Source organism: Nelumbo lutea, chromosome 3 (genome assembly GCF_056320005.1).
Source record: "Nelumbo lutea isolate HS-2025 chromosome 3, American lotus-T2T, whole genome shotgun sequence".
In the NCBI taxonomy this organism is placed as follows: domain Eukaryota; kingdom Viridiplantae; phylum Streptophyta; class Magnoliopsida; order Proteales; family Nelumbonaceae; genus Nelumbo; species Nelumbo lutea.
The window spans coordinates 80,885,080-80,902,044 of NC_142686.1; the positions used below are offsets into that span (position 1 = coordinate 80,885,080).

The window sequence follows — 16,965 nt, forward strand, 5'->3', positions numbered from 1 at the left end:
GTGCTGTGGGGCACTGAGGGGCGCTCCCTTGTGGGGTGCAGATGTGAACTCTTCAAGATGAAAGTGATTCAACCCAAAACATTTCAGGTTGAAACATCAATAGTACCAAGCACAACGAAATCATTGAGGCCTTCTTCACTTTTTGGGAAGTTGAGTACCCATGTTCTTTTATTTTCCAAATAAATAAGACAATGGCCATTTTAGCCATAAAAAGCCATTATTAAAAGGGGGCAATTTTGTCTCATCCAAGTAGGAAAGTTAGCCACCAAGGAGTAGTATTTTCAACCCATCTTTGACTCGGCCGGTTGAATAGTTTGAATCATCACCCGGCTATGACTCCAGGTTTGGTTTTAGTGAATCCCAAAATTTTATAAAAAACCATTGACCAAGTCAAAAGCTGTATGAAAACTTCAAAGGCCATAGCTTTGTGCTCCAATGTTAGATTAAAGTAATCTTTTTTGTTTTGAGTAACTTTTCTTTATCTATGTGTTCTAAGGCTTCATGCCCTACTATTTTCGTGGAAAAAAAAAAAAACCTTTTTTGGCCTCAAATTGTAACTGTTAATTTTTTTTTTTTGTTTGATAGTGACTCCAAACCCAAGACACTAGATGAACCAATCTAGGTAAGACTCGGATGGGAGAGGACACTTTTCCCGAGTCCAATAGGTGCCATCAACATGGGGTTCCATTGCAAGCACAAGCATAAAAAAATAACTATTTAATTAACTAAGAGCATATTAATAAGAAATAAAGCAAAACAGATAAAAAAACATCACAAGAGAATCCCCCTAATTATATTTATATTTATATTTTTTATTTTCTTTTTTTGAATTTTATTTTATGACAAATTTCTTAAACTACCCTTATGGTTTAGCTAATTGACTAACTCTATCCTTATTGTTTATTTACTTTCTTAAAGTATCCCCAAGTTTTTTGACAATTACTAATTACTCCTCTGTCGTTAGGATTCCGTCACAATCTGTCATAATCCACTCACATGCCACACCACGTAACTGTTATATTTTGAGAAAATGGTAGTATCCGATACCAATATTGATTTGGAAAAATTCCCGATTAGTACCCTTTACTTTAGCTCGAGTGACAATTTGGTCATTGAACTTTAAAATGTGGCAATCTAGTACTGAACTTTCAAAACGCAACAATCTAGTACTTAATCGTTAACCAACTGTTAAGTGGCATATGGAAAGACACAAATGTCGTTCAAGTAACATATAATTTTTTTTATCAAACATTCGCTACAATCAAAACCAATAGTCAAATTTTTTATCCATTTTAATTTTTTCCTCTAAGGCCCCGTTCGCTTTTCGATAAGTTACTTACACAGGTAAATGCAATTACTTGGGTAAGTTTTTACTGGGAAACACTTGCCCAAGAAAGTGCATATACCCATGTTCTTTTATTTCTCAAGTAAATAAGGCAATGACCATTTTAGCCATAGAAATCCATTATTAAAGGGGCATTTTTGTACCATTCAAGTGTTAGCAACTTTCCCCCTAGGTGGGAAGTTATTTACCCACCTAGGACATGGGTATCACTTTCCTGGGTAAGTGATACCTAAGAAAATAAATTTTCCCTATTCCCCACATAAAGCTGAAAAAAGAACATGTGATTCTTGGTCAATGGGAACCAAAATCCCATTGACCAACCTTCCCTTGCTCCAAATCCAAAAAAAGAACTAAATGGGATTTCCTACTCACTTTTCCTACCCACTCTCTACCTGTAGTAAATTGCATCCACACATCTCTATTATGAATTGAGAGATGTGTGGCTGCAATTCATGGCGAGTAGAGAGTGGGTAGGAAAAGTGAGTAGGAAATCTAGGTTCAAAAAGAACACCCCCTAAGAGATAATCAACCAAATAAAAAACTGAACAAGAATGATAGAGGAGTAGGTAGGGAGGAGATAAAGGGACAAGCAGAAGTCAAAATAAATGAACAAATTTCCATGAGTAATCCAACGCTCAATCGCGATACACTCATTTAGTAAGAAGGGCCCCTTCTTGGGTCTTACGAAATAGCTTTGTGAAGAATGTGTTGAGCGAAGGTGCGAGGCGGATAGCATTCTAGCTCTGTTTCAGTGACAAGCTCCAGTAATGGCTTGAGGATGATTTTTTATGCTGCTCAATCCTAGGTAATGCAAGAATCGAGGTCACAGTCAGATAATCCTTGCCAACTAGGCAGAGCCTAGGTGGAAGGATGGAGATGCACACCAAGATCTGTGAACAAGAAACAAGTCAGAGGCCTAAGGAGTTATCCCTGGGTAGATACTCCGACGCTCAAGTTAGTTGAAGAATGTGGGGGTCGGTCCAAGTAGTTGGAGAACAGTGTTGGTTCGAGCAGAGTAATGGTATGAAGTCAGAAATTGTATCCCTTACCTTGAGTGGGAGGTACCTTTTTATAGCCAAGGACTCGTGTCCTGGTCGGATGAGGCTACCAGGGTTGTCAGGATGAGTTCAATCTTCAAGGTCTTCGGGATAAGACCTAATCTCCAACAGGGTTGTCCCTATCCACTCTCCTGTCTTGGTCACACTAATCCACGTGATGTTGTGTCGATGTGACTGAAAAGATAGGCTGGGCCATGGAGGTGACACAGCGCTAACATGGCCGAAGAGATGGGGTTGCCACATAGGTGACACATGGTGTTCGAAGCCAGCTCAACCATAACCCAAACACCACTCCCCCAGATTCAAACTTGACGAGTTAAGTGCTCGGCCGAGGTGTAGCACGGAAGAGTACTTTGGTCCTTGACTAAGGAACATGAAGTTGACTATGGTTGAGTACGACGCCAGGGTCAAATGGCTTGGGTTGGACCAGCTTTCTGGGCTAAACCATCCGAGTCAATGTTCGCACTGTCTCCGAAATGGGTTGTTAGAAGCGCTACCTCATTCTTCAAGGCTTCACACATGCGAAAGATGGCAACATCATTTTGTCTTCCCGAGGTGTCAAAGAGCAATGCCTAATTTATACCGTTGATTTGCTTTGTTTTGGGTTATTGGGAGCTCTATAAAAGGGGGTGAAGCGCATTTCCCCTTTGTCGTTTGTGAAGGGAGTGCTTTCAAAGCTCGACGAGAGGTAGTCTTCGGTTGCTTGGTGATTGCTTTAGTTCCGCGGTCTTAATTTCCTGAGTTTAGTAAGATGTCTTCCTCATCCGCTGAGTTTTCCTGATCTTCTTCCTCTTCTTCGGCTTCCTTTGCTTCCACTTCATTTTCTAGTTCTGAGTTCGAGCCAGGGTCTCTCACCGAGACTACCATGCTCAATGTTCCCGAGGTTGGTGACCAAGGGGTTGAGGCCGAGAACATTGGTGGGTTCATATTGAGCGGTTCACTGAAGCCAAGGTGGCAGAGGAAAGGCCGTCGACTAGGGTGGTTGATCTTCCTATACATGTCAGTTGTCGGTTCGGAACCATGCCATGATGTCTAACACCTGGAGACATGGCCCAGATCCGAAGTTTGTGTTGCATTCCTAGTGAGTTTGAAACCAGATGTCCAATGCTTGGGAAGAGGCCCACAGATGCTTGGCCAGGGGAGCTCTATGTGTATGAGCACAACCTGATGGTCGGGCTGAGGTTCACGTTGCACGAGGGACTGGTCGAGGTGTTTAGTCAGTACCGGGTACTGCCGCTACAGCTGATGCCTAACTCATTTAGGTTTTTTATTGGTCTGATGGCGTACTGTTTCATCCATAATATCGAGCTCACCCTAGGGATGATCACCTATTTCCTTTAGCTGCAGCATCACCAACAGGGGTATTACTACTACTCGGCCAAGCAATGCATCAAGGTGTTGATCGGGACCCCGTCTTTGGTGTAGTAGTAGAAGGAGAGATTCTTCTTCGTGCATTATCCTGAAAGCTCGGCTCTACCAGCCGAGCTCTAGGAGTCAAGGACCAAGGTGAAGCAGCCCGAGCTGGACCAGCTCACCGAGGAAGAAAGGGTGACTATAGAGATGATTGAGGAGGTCGATGTGTTGAATTACATGTCCTTCTCAAAATTGATTAGTGCTGGGTTGATGAGCGAGGAGGTTGGTATGTCTGTCATGCCGATTTTCCATTGTCTTCTTTTCTGAGCTGTATGACCTATACTAATTCATCATTTGGATTGTGCAGGTGTCGAAATGGTGAACCACGAAGAGATCAACTATTCTATGAGGGTCGCGGCTGAAAGAGTGCCGTCCCGTGCGGCTCAAGGGACCTAGCTCCATTCTGCAAAGGTGCAACTGACGTTTGTGGGGCATACTCCTCGACCACAAAAGAGGGCGAGGTCGCCCAGTCGTGGTAGCCGATCCAGAGGAGGGCACTACTATCGTTCGCTCTCCCCTCTACGGGATAATGTGCCAAAGAGCAATGACTCCGTAGTCTATCTATCGTGATGGAACATCCGACCTCAGGACAATCTAAGGATGGGGGGTGGGCCACGAGCATATGCTTTGTGGTCTATTGACGCCATCCATAAGGCGCAAGCTACTTGATACGACAAGGGACAGATCACACTCATGTTTCAACTAGTTGTGGTGAGTCTTCTTGCTTGTACCGGTTACTTGCTTTGGTTGGTTACTCCTACTAATACTTGATTTCTTCTGTACAATGCTTGTATGGTGGTCGCCACGGTTGATCATTTTCGGCCGGTGAGATGTCTCTATGAGGCCGACAAGTCGAGGTTGAGCGATCAAAGGCTTGGGCGGCCGAGCTCGAAGCTACGAATGATTGGCTGGCCACGTTGGAGGCCGAGGTGGCCGAGCTGAAGCGCGGTATTGAGGAGCGGTCTAATACGATCTGTAAGTTGAAGGACTGCATCACCAGTTTAAAGGCCAAGCGGGAGGCGTTGAGGAAGGAGGCCAACAAGTGGGTGTCCCAGGCCGAGGAGGAGGCGGTTGCTCGGTTCAAGGCCTCCTAAGAGTATCATCATGAGATGGATGACTTCACTTTGACCTCTTCGGAGACATGGTTCTATCTTTGATGAGAAAGAGTCTTGTGTCAGCTTCCTAATGCGGCCGAGATCGTATAGGGTTTGAGTCTACATGATCTCGGGACACTGATTTAGGGCGATGTTGCAGCAACTGATGTGCCCAAGGAGGCCAGGGAGACTGAGGAGCACCCCATTGTGGGTTGAGATACTATTGTTGACCTGATCTTGTTCTGCCCTATTGAAGTTGTCTCTTTTTTTTGTTGATGTAAGCGAGTCGGTATGCCAAGCTTAGAACCTTGTACAGGCTTTTTTGAATTAATGGAAAAGTATGTTTTTTTTTTCCGAGCTTGTGTGATACCCTTTTTCTCGCTTTTATTTTTTTAAGTTGTAGGCCTCGGTCTTTCCATGGCCAAGGTCGGGAGTGGCCAAGATCTTTGGTCTTCGGCTTACTTGGCCAATGTGTTTTCCAAGCTCTCATCTTTTGGGGATACTCAATTACCAGTCTTGAGAGCTTTCGACTCTTTGTGGGTTGACCATTCATCAACTAGCTCTGGTCTGATGATTCGTCAACAGGATGTGCGGAGTTCAGTGACCAACCACTAGCCTTTGAGGCAAGAAAGTTCTTCTCCACTTTGGGCTCTAGCCATCAATAGCCGAGTCAGTTTGCTTGGTCGGCTTTACACTTCCTAACTATGCATCGTGGGCTCTAGCCGTTCAATGGTCAATCGAGTTGATGTGTGGGCACTCCATCATTGTGATTTCAATTGAGTGACGTGTGATGCGCAGTGTGTGCCGTGTAATGTACGATGTGTGTGTGTGTGCAGTGTCTGCCATGTAGTGTACGCAGTGTGTGTTTGTGCGGTGTGTGTCATGCAATATGTGTCGAACAACCATCTTGTAGAACAAAAAACCTCTTTATTGATATTGGATTACTGACAATATATTTGAAGGTTCCCAGTATTCCAACTCTTCTGTATAGGCCTACCATCGAGGTCTTCTAGCCTGTTGGTACTAGGTTAGAGGACTCGGGTGACTTTCTATGGTCCTTCCCAGTTGGGTTTGAACTTTTCCTCTCCTGGTGCGAGCACTATGACTCTATGGAGAACAAGATCATCGGTTTTGAATTCTCTTCTTCGAACTTTGGAGCCATAGTATTTGGCCATCCTCTGTTGTTGTGCCACCATCTTGATGAGTGCTCACTCCCGTGCTTCCTCTACCAAGTCAAGCTCTGCACAGAGGTCCTCATTGTTCTGTTCCTCATCATATAACTCGGTCCGAAGAGTCGGTGAGCCTATTCCTATAGAGATCATGACTTCAGCCCCATAGGTTAGGATAAAAGGCGTCTCTCCAGTAGTTGTCCGCGGAGTGGTCCTGTAAGCCTAGTGGATATTGGGCAACTCCTCCACCCACCTTCCCTTGGCCTGGTCGAGTTTGATTTTCAGGCCATGCAGTAGGGTCCAGTTGGCCACTTCGGTCTACCCATTACTCTGGGGTTGGTGCATGAATGAAGTACAGTGGTCGATCCTTAGGTCGGTAGAGAGGGCTTTGAATTTCCGGTTAGTGAACTACGACCCATTGCCAATTATGAAAATCCGAGGAATACTTAAGCGATTGACAATACCTTGCTAGAAGAAGTATCAGGCATTGTGTGCAGTAATGCGTGTTGAGGCTTCAGCTTCCACCCATTTGGTGAAGTAGTCCACAGTTACCAAGAGAATTTTCTTTTGCGCAACGGCAGTTGGGAAGGGGCCAAAGGTGTCCATTCCCCACTGCGCAAAGGGCTATGGACTAGAGATCGGCCTCAAGGGGCTGTTGGCTGATGGTGGAGATTGGTATGCCTCTGACAAATGTTACACTTTCTAACGAGTTGAGTTGCATCCTACTTCATGGTCGGCCAAAAGTACACTTGCCGAAGTGCCTTGTGATGCAGGGTTCGAGCGCTGAGGTGATCTCCGCGCATACCTTTGTGTATCTCCCTGAGGACATAGCCGGCCTCGGAGAGGAGAGTGTGTGAGCAGTGGTAGAGTTGTCCCTAGATGAAGCAATATTGTGCTAATCTGTACATGAGTCTTTTGGCCTATATTCAGTCTTTTGGCAATGTTCCATCCCAGAGGTACTATACGATGGGGTCCATCCAGGATGGATTGTGTTTGATAAGAAGGATGAGAAGGGTTGCCGGCGCAATGCTTGGCTGGGCCAAGGTATCCAGTTGTATCATTGAGTCAAGGTCAATCTGTGATGAACTAGCTAGCTTTGAGAATATGTCAACTCATATGTTTTCGACTCGGGGAATCTGTTGACTGTTGAACTGCTCAATTCGTTGGATGAGATCTTGCACCTTTTGTAGATAGCTCGCCATGGTTGGGGTCCGCATCTCAAAATAGTCATGGGTCTTATTGACTCGCCGAGCTCCGAGGTCTAGGGCAAGCCGAAGTCTGGCTATCAAGGCTTCATACTCATCTTCATTATTTGAGGTTTCAAACTCAAACCTAACCATCCACAAGGAGGGTCTAAATTTGTGGCATCGGGGCCAGGTTCTGTGCGATGAAGGTGCATTCTACGAGAAAATCAGCCAAAGACTGGGCTTTGATGGCGGGCTGAGGAGCAAAGCCAATGTCGAATTCACTCTACTCTACACTCCACTTGACGAGATGAATAAATGCTTCTGGCCTCTATAGGACTTGCTTGAGGGCCTAGTTAGTAAGCAGTTGGATGTTATGAGATTGTAAGTATGATCTGAGCTTTCTTACTAAGGTGACTAAAGCCAGAGCCACTTTTTCTGAGTTGATGTTCTGGGTTTTTGCGCCACTGAGGACCTTACTGGAGTAGTAGATCGCCCTATGTACCCAGTCTTCCTCCTTCACCAGTACCAAATTGAATACCTCATCCTTGGCTAAGAAGTAGAGCAACAACTCATCCCTTAGGCTCGATTTTGTGAGGAGAGGTAGTGAGCTTAGGTACTTCTTCAATTCCTGGAACACATTCATCGGTCCATTGGAAGCCCTTTATGTGTTTTAAGGCCTTGAAGAAAGGCCAACACTAGTACGTGGACTTAGACATGAATCTACTGAGAGCGGCTACTCATCCGGTGAGGCACTGCACTTCTTTGTGGGTCTAGGGTGATTGCATGTCGAGGATGGCATGGATCTTTTCTGGATTAGCCTCAATTCCTCGTTAAGTGACCATGAACCCTTTGCCAGATCCAACCCCGAAGGCACATTTGATCAGGTTCAGATTCATCTTGTACTTCCTAAGGGTGCCAAAGACTTCCTTGAGTTCAGCCATGTGGTGCTCGGCTTTCTTGCTTTTACAGTCCACGGTCGGTGATGAAAGTGGTCTTCTCCTGGTCATCTAGGTGCATTTGAATCTAATTGAAGACCGAGAATGCATCCATAAAGCTCTGGAGTTCGTGCCCCATCGTTGCATCTACGAGCTAGTCGATCCTTGACAGGGAAAAGATGTCCTTAGGACAGACTTTGTTCAGGTTGATGAAGTTAGTGCAGATCCTCCACTTCCCATTGGCCTTCTTCACCATTACCACATTGGCAAGCTAGTCTGGGTACTTTACTTCCCAGATAAAGCTAGCGTCGAGCAACTTTTGGACTTTGTCGTTGATCACCTGCCACAGTTCTATGGAAAAGCATCTCTTCTTTTACCTGATGGGTTGGTAGCGTGGGTCAGCGTTCAGGTAGTGGGTGATGACCTTGGGGTCGATCCCCAGCATATACGCTGCTGACCAAGCGAACTCGTCGGCATGGTCCCTTAGTAGTTGTACTAACTCATCCCGAAGAAGATATCCCAGGAGAGAGCCAACCTGGCCCGTCTTTTCGAGGTCTTCTTCGGAGAGCAGCACATGGACGAGGTCTTCAACAAGTTGGTCGCACTATGTCTTCACATCATCCCGTAAATCTATACTTTTGGTCATCAACGTTTCAGCGGTAAGGCGTGGTCCTCAACAGGAAGTCAAGTAGCATTGATGTATGTGAAGGGAATGAGAGATCCATCCCATGGACGCCCAAAGATTGCAGAATAAGGGGCGAATTTCAAAAATTTTTCTCTCCCTTCAACTGGGAATCACATTCCCTATTTAGAAAATCATATTTTCAATGATCAATCTTGAACCTTAAACTAAACCAGATCTGAACCAAAAGGAATGGGAGAGAATAATACCTGATACGGAGAAGTAATATCTCCCAACGAAGGTGTTTACGCCCAAAGAATGATCCAAAGACTGCTCCCACTGAAGATGGTGCAGTGCAGGATGGAGTAGAATCAGCAGTGTTCTTCCCAAGAACTCTGTCCTTCACAAGAAACAGCAGGATGGAACGTGAGCATAGCTTCCCTTTTCAGTCCTTTCTCAAAGAACTGATGTCAAGATCCAATCTTGACTTCTCCCACAGCTGGAGATCGAACTGGAAAACAGGGCGGCAAGAGCAGGGAGGCGGCAAGAGAGTATTCGCAGGGTGCAGAATTCTCTCTTCTTGATTTCAGCACTAAAGAGGATCTGATGTGTTTCTTGTTTCTCTCAAGGCTGCCGCCCCCTCCTTCCTTTTGTTACCTTGAAAAGATCAGCTCCTAATCCCATTAGGAGGTGCTTATCCAAATCATATTTGGATCAGCCTTCTCTTCTAGTGATAAGGTTAAACCCTTATCTTATCTGCAGATTAGATTAGCTTTATCCTAATCCCATTAGGAGGTTTCTAGATCTGAATCACATTCAGATCTTGACTCTCTGAGTGGATAGGATTAAGACCCTATCCTAACTGCTAATCCATCTCAGAATTCGCCCCTTTAATTAACTAAATTAATAGCCTAGTTCGAAATGGGCTTTAGGCCCATTAAGCTTATGTGCTCACTTAGCCTTCCTAACTACTGCCCAGTTGGGCTTCCATGTATGGCGTGGGACCCAAGCATTGATCTACACATCAGCCACATGGGTTTGGCCCAGCCTTTGTTATAAGGCCTGGTCGAATACACTGTTAAAAACAGTGCACCCCCTGAAACCCATCAAATGGGCTCTATGGGCCCAACACTTACCCTAAGTGGTCCCTGGGCCAAGCCACCTTGTAACACCCAGGGACTGTGGGCAGATGCAAGATAGCCTATCAGGTATTATCCTCAATGGTCTTACACTTAACCTCTCAGCCCATAATGATCATACACTGCCCGACAAGAGAGGACCTCTCCCTCGGCTGCAAGGAACAGTGTTGCACTCTCCACTTATATGGATCCCGGGAATTAAAACCTTTTGCAAACATTTTAGAAACCATAATATATATACTTTTATATCTCATATAAAATATATTTTGCAAAACAAATTTCAATGGTTGAAATCGGTTGCCGGCAGTCTTGGTTTCCAACAGTGAGAGCGCATCCCCGATCATTACCTTTGTCCGACAAAGGGGCTGATCCTGTCACTATGATCACCCACTCAGATGAATTCTCAGATTGTCCCAACATACCCAGGTTTTGACCCCCGCTAAGGATCTCACTGATTGGTACATCAAAGACAGCCCGATCCGACACCTAGTGCAGTATCATAATCGAGTCTAGGGGTCGGGTGTAACTTTCCAGTTTTGCCCATCAATCTCCAAGGTCCAGGGCAATACTGGAAATGTGGTCCAGTTCAAAGATTCAATTAATCCCACACTGTATGTGCCTAGGGTCTCACCCCGGTAGCTGAGACAAGCCACCCCAACCGACTTGGTGGCACCACAGTGTCAGCCTTGTCAGGATAGGTCTCCCCAGACCGACCCACTGGCTGTGAACATTCTAAACTAACACGAGTCTCAATAAGTGTCCAGTTTAAGGGTAATACACAGAAACATACCAAGGGAACATGAATCAAATATGTACTTTTATTCATTTACAATAAACTCATAAAGTACATCAATTTTGATTGAAGCTAAGGGCATACAAAACTGTCTAACAGTATGACCCCTCTATGCGCTACTCCCACAACGTGCTAGGTCAAGAATTTCATCGCAAGGTGGAACGTGGAGACTGAGGCCCGCAAAGCGTTCAAGGTTGGTCAGCTGGGAATGGTGTTGTATGATGACAGGTAATGGATGACGATGAAGTCGACCATGGCCGTGGTAGTGATGTCATCATCTTCGATTAGAAGGAGGAGGGTTATCCTCCCAGTTGGCATGAGTGACTCCTCGGAGAAGCCCATTAGGGGAGTGTTAACAGGGATGAGGCGGACTCTGTTGATGCCGAGCTTTTTGAATGTGTCTTCGAAGAGGACGTCCACTGAGCTACCAATGCCAACCAGGAAGCGTTGCACTTTGAAATTGGCCATTTCGGTTGTGATCACTAGGGCGTCATCATGCGGGGTCTGGACCCCCCAGAGGTCATCCCCTATGAAGGTGATTGGGTCTTCGTGTCTCTTCTTCTGCTCTTTGTTATCGATCTCGAGTAGTTGTGCATACTTTTTGCAGCTTGAGCTACTTTTTCTCTGGTGGCAATCCCTCCTGAGATCACGACAATGACACCGACTGGAAGAACCCGAGGTTGTGGTCAGGCTACTAGGCACAATTGCTCTTGTGCTGACTTCTCTACCTTATCGATGAATCCATTGAGGTATCTACACCTGATCAGGTCCTCAATGTGGTGTGCAGATCGTAGTAGTTATTCGTGTTGGGGTCATGGTCTTTGTGAAACTCACAACACTTGTCGCATTTTCTCTTGTTGCATTGTGTCCTCATCTTCTTAGGCCATGGGACGAAGCTAAGGTTGTAGATTTGCATCAGAACTTAAAATCGCAGCATATTTAACGGCATGAAGTTTCCGTAGATTGGTGGAAGTGTCCTTGGTTTGCGATCGGGCTGGCTGTTGGACAGTGCATGCCCTTAGATCCAATCAGATTGATGTACATTTGACATTTATTGTAAATGAATAAAGTACATAATTGATTTATATTATATCTGGTATGTTTCTATGTAATTACCCATAAACTGGACACTTATGAGACTCATGTTAGTTCAGAATGTTTTTAGCCATTGGATAGACCTGGGGAGGTTTATCCTGCCAAGGCTGACACTAATGTGCTGCCAAGTCAATTGGGGCAACTTGTCTCAGCTACCAGGGTTAGACCCAAAGCACATGTAATGTGTGTTTGCTTGAAACATTGAACCCGGACCAATTTCTAGTTGTGCCTTGGACCTTGGAGACAGATGGGTAAAACTGGAAAGTTACACCTAACCCCTAAACTCGATTATGGTACTGCACTAGGTGTTGGATTAGGATGTCTTTGATATGCCAATCAGTGAGATCCTTCAAGGTTCAAAACTTGAGTATGTTGGGGCAGTCTAAGAACTCACATGAGTAGGTGATAATAGTGACAGAATCAGCCCCATTGTCAAAGACAAAGAAAATGATCGGGGAATGCACTCTCTCTGATGGAAACCAAAACTGCCAGTAATCGATTTCAACCGTGTTTGAGTTTTGTTTTGCAAAATATATTGATATGAAAATATATATATATATATATATTTTTTTTTTTTCTGTTTTATGAAAAAGGTTTGCAAAAGGTTTTAATTCCTAGGATCCATCCGAGCAGAGAATGCGGCACTTTACCTTGATGCCAAAGGAGAGGTCCTCTCTCGTCGGCCAGTGTTTGATCACTATGTGCTAAGAAGTTAAGTGTAAGACTATTTAGGGCTTTCATACCTGATGATCTGATCTCACTTAATAACCATAGTTCTTGGGCCTTCATAAGGTGGCTGGAGTAAAGGACCATTTAGTATAAATGTTAGGCCTATTAAGAGCCAATGTTGATGGACTCAGGGGTTCATTGTGTATAATAGTGAATTTGGCCAGGCCTTATATCAAAGGCTAGGCTAAACACATATGGCTTTTGTGAGATCAATGTTAAGGTCCCACGCCATACAAAGAGAGCCAAGTTAGCTAGCAATTAAAAGGGCAAGTGAGTCTACAAGCTTAATGGGTAAAGCCCATATTTAACTGGATCAATTAAGAAATCACATAAAAACTTAAGTAGTCATGTGACTTGGGCGAATTTGGGTTTGGATCTGGGACTGGATCAACAAGAGGATAAGTCTTGTTCAGTTAAGATTTTAGATCCAAATAAAGATTTGGATCAAAGAACTTCTAAAATGATTAGGAGAGTTGATCTTGAAAACTTATAAATAGAGGGGGCGAACTACTTTATTTTTCACCTTTCTACATTCAATTTTCTCCCTCTGTTCTTGTCACCCTACCGTAATTCGATGTCCAGTTTCTTGGACAGATAGAGATCAGTTCCTACCTCTACTTTTGCTAGAAAATCATATCTAATTTCACACTCATACTCCTTGTTTGTTCCTTCTGAACCTACTTCATCTCAAGTTGTGTCATCTTAAGTGGAAGGGGATTTTGGTACCCTCTCTAGGCATGAACACCTAAGTTGGAAGCTACACATGTGGATTCTGTACCAAGTATTGCTCACCCATTCTTTTAGTTTCAGATTAGGTCCGGTTTATTTCAAGAATGATCCTTGAAAAATGTAGTTGTTCTAAAACAAGGAATACAATTCTTGGAAGAGAGAAAAGAAATTTTTGAAAATTTGCCCAGCCACCCATCATGGTTCGGCCATCCATATGATGGACCTCCCTTCCCTTTGGTGGTATCAAAGCCAGGTTCAAGTCTTGAACCAAATTTAGATCAAATTTGAAGCAGTACAAATCAGTAGAAACAGGTCTACCCAATTTGCACAAGTTAGTAGTTTTTTGAGAATTCGGTTCTTAGATTTAGGTGTTTGATCTTTAATAAATTATTTATTATTCTGCAATAATTTTATAATGGTTCCATGATTATTTTTTGAATTTTTGGGCTGTTTGTGTGATGAAGATCGAATTATTTTATGGCACCAAGATTTGCATACCTTGCAATTTCATTCTATTTAATTTGGTCTGTAAATACTTTTTTTTTAGACACAATGTATAGGATTCGATCTGATGTAACTAATAGAAAATTAGGTTTTTCTATTTTTTTCATTGGAAAGATTTGCTGGAGCGCGTGGAGGAGAGGAATATTTTTATAGAAAAAAAAATCTACAATCAGTCATTAACCCTTTTATTGCAGGTTTGTAGTTTGTCCAGAACAGATTCAAACCATCACACTTGTAACCCTAGTTCTTGTGTTTTCTTGTTGTTCTTGAATGTCAATTTCATCTGTAATTAAATTCAAATCATAATCTTGATAATTGCATCATGTATTGGATACCAAACCCTAGGCCGAATTGGCCTAGTTTCGTCCAAACTGGTTGGACCGAACCCATGGTTCGATGGGGTCTGTTCTCAGCCCCATAGGTCACGTTTTAGGTGATTCAAATTTAGTTATGGGCCAAGGGTTTGATGGTCCATCACATAATGCAATTCGTCCCACCCCTATAAAACCATGTTTTGCTAAGATAAAGCAACATCAACCCATTTTTAGCACAACAACTATATGGGCCGAACTGCTCTTTGCAGTTTAGCCCATATAGCTAGATAATATCATTTGATGATACATGGGCCTTAATGGGCTGATAATGTGTTAGCTTTAATTAATTAGGGTTTACAGATTATTTGATTGATTGGATCAATTTATGCATGTGAATGTGTGTGATGTGTTGAATGTGATTCGTACATGGGCCATAAGTACTTGGCCCATGTTTAATCATTAGTACCATGGCTCAATGCACATCATTTGATGAGTGGATAAGATCCTTCACTGAAAGTGGTGGGGATTTACAGCTGAAATAGTTGGCTCCATGCACATATGTGATTTCCCATATTTTCATAGACATAACCGAGTCTCTGTCACTGAGATAGGAGGGAAATCTCAGAGATGAAGAAATGAAAATGGAACATAGATAAAAGACCTTTCTATGTAATTAACATGAATCAATTTTAGGTCGTGGACTAATAATTTATGTTGCCTTTTATCAGAAATGGCAAACGTCCGGGTGATAGGGCTTCCAAGGCCCATCAAAAAGAGTATCAGGAATGGGAAGAGAAGAACTCTCTTGCCCGGTGTTACATAATAGCATCCTTAAACAATTCAATACAGAGAGAGTTCAATAAAATCGAAGTGTCCAAGGATATCATGGATAGTCTAAAGATAATGTACGAAGAGTGAAATTGTTCTGGTCGATGGAAGGTCCTCAAATTGTTGATGACCCCATAGATGTCTCAGAGCCAACAGGTTCATGAGCATTGTTTAAAGATGATGGGCTACATTAACGAACTGTAGGCTCTTAGATCTGGGCAAGATGATGACATGAATAAATTTATGTTCCTAAAACTGATGTGATCTTAAACTCTTTGTCTCCCTCCTTCAATCAATTTATCATGAACTATAACATGAATAAGCTAAAAATTAGTCTTCAGGAACTCAACATTATGTTGTAGAGGGCCGAAAAATTGACTAAGAAGGATAAGCCAATAACCTTTCTTGTTGAAAGTGGCAAGTCAGGCAAAAAAAAGATGAAGGCTAAGAAGAATCCTCTGAAGAAAGTTGGCAAGCCTAAAAAGTAGAAGAAGGACAAGGTATCGGATGCAAGACACTTCTACAAGCAGACTAGTCACTGGAAGAGGAATTATCCTCAATATCTAGAGACCAAGAAGAAAGAAGGTAATTTCGAATATCTTGTCATAAAGGCTAATGTGTTGATCACTTATGCATCCTAGTGTATTAACTCTGGAGCTTCTACTCATGCATGTAGCACTTTGCAGGGGTTCAAAATAAGCAGAAGGCTGAGTAACGATGAAGTGACACTTTACTTAGGGACTTCTACAACAGTTGCAACTACAACCATAGGAACTATAGATTAATTTTTCAGGTAAGGAATTATTAGCCTTAAAGATTGTCTTTGTGCACCTACTTTGAGAAGAAATCTAATTTCTGTTTCAAAATTGTGCAATGATGGTTATTCCATTTTGTTTAGTAATATGATTACTATTAAACTGAAAAACGAATTCCTCATTTACGGAGAACTTGAGAATGATCTCTATGTCCTCCGTCCTTCTCTAGAAACAAACATAACCGAAACTACATCGGAAATTATCCCTAAGAAAAGATCGCATGATACGGTTAATCCAACGTGTCTGTGGCATTGCCGACTTTGCTACATTAATATAATCATATCATATGGCTGGTAAATGATGGTCATTTGGATTTTCTAACTATAGAAAATCTTCCAACCTATGAACTTTGCCTTCAAGGTAAGATGATGAAACAACCATTTTTGGGAAAGCCTGAAAGATCTACAAACACAATTGACCTGATACATATTGATGTTTGTGGTCCGATGAATGTTAGGACACGTAACTAGCAAGTTTATTTTATAACCTTTACCGATGATTTCTCCCGGTATGGTTACGTGTACCTAATGTGACATAAGTCTAAATCCCTTGAAAAGTTCAAAGAGTTTAGACAAGAGGTTTATAAACAGTTGGGGAGATAGATTAAGGCCCTTTGATCAGATCGAGGAGATGAATATCTCTCCAATGAATTCAGGGACTACTTAAAGGACAACAAAATTGTATCATAGTTAGGTCCTCCTAATACACCACAATTAAATAGTGTATCAGAGAGGAGAATCCAGATCTATTAGATATGGTCTGTTTACCTCTCGTCCACTCAGAACTACCTATATCATTTTGGGACTATGCATTGGAGACTATGATTTACGTGGTAAACTAGGTTCCAACCAAATCTGTTCCTAAGACTCCCAATGATCTTTGGACCGGTAAGAAACTAAGTGTAAGACACTTAAAAATTTGGGGTTGTCCAGCACATGTTAAAAGAACAAGTACTGACAAATTGGAACCCAAGACCAGCCATTGCCTATTTGTAGGCTACCCCAAAAGCTCTGTAGGATATTTATTTTAGGACCCAAAAGAGCAAAAAGTGTTTTGCAGTCGAAATGCATACTTCTTGGAAGAAGATTACACTCTAGACAACCATCGCTAGGAAATTGTTCTTGATGAGGAGAGCCCAAAAGTAGTGGGAGATGTCCCATAGGCTCCAAATAACTGAAAAGATCTACCCGGGTTTC

At 42.9% G+C, this 16,965-nt stretch overlaps 1 pseudogene; it reads right to left on the minus strand.

The window, feature by feature from the left end:
• Nucleotides 1-1,995: 1,995 nt before the first annotated feature.
• Nucleotides 1,996-16,965, minus strand: part of LOC148865961 (leucoanthocyanidin dioxygenase-like) — a 38,632-nt pseudogene continuing 23,662 nt past the window's right edge.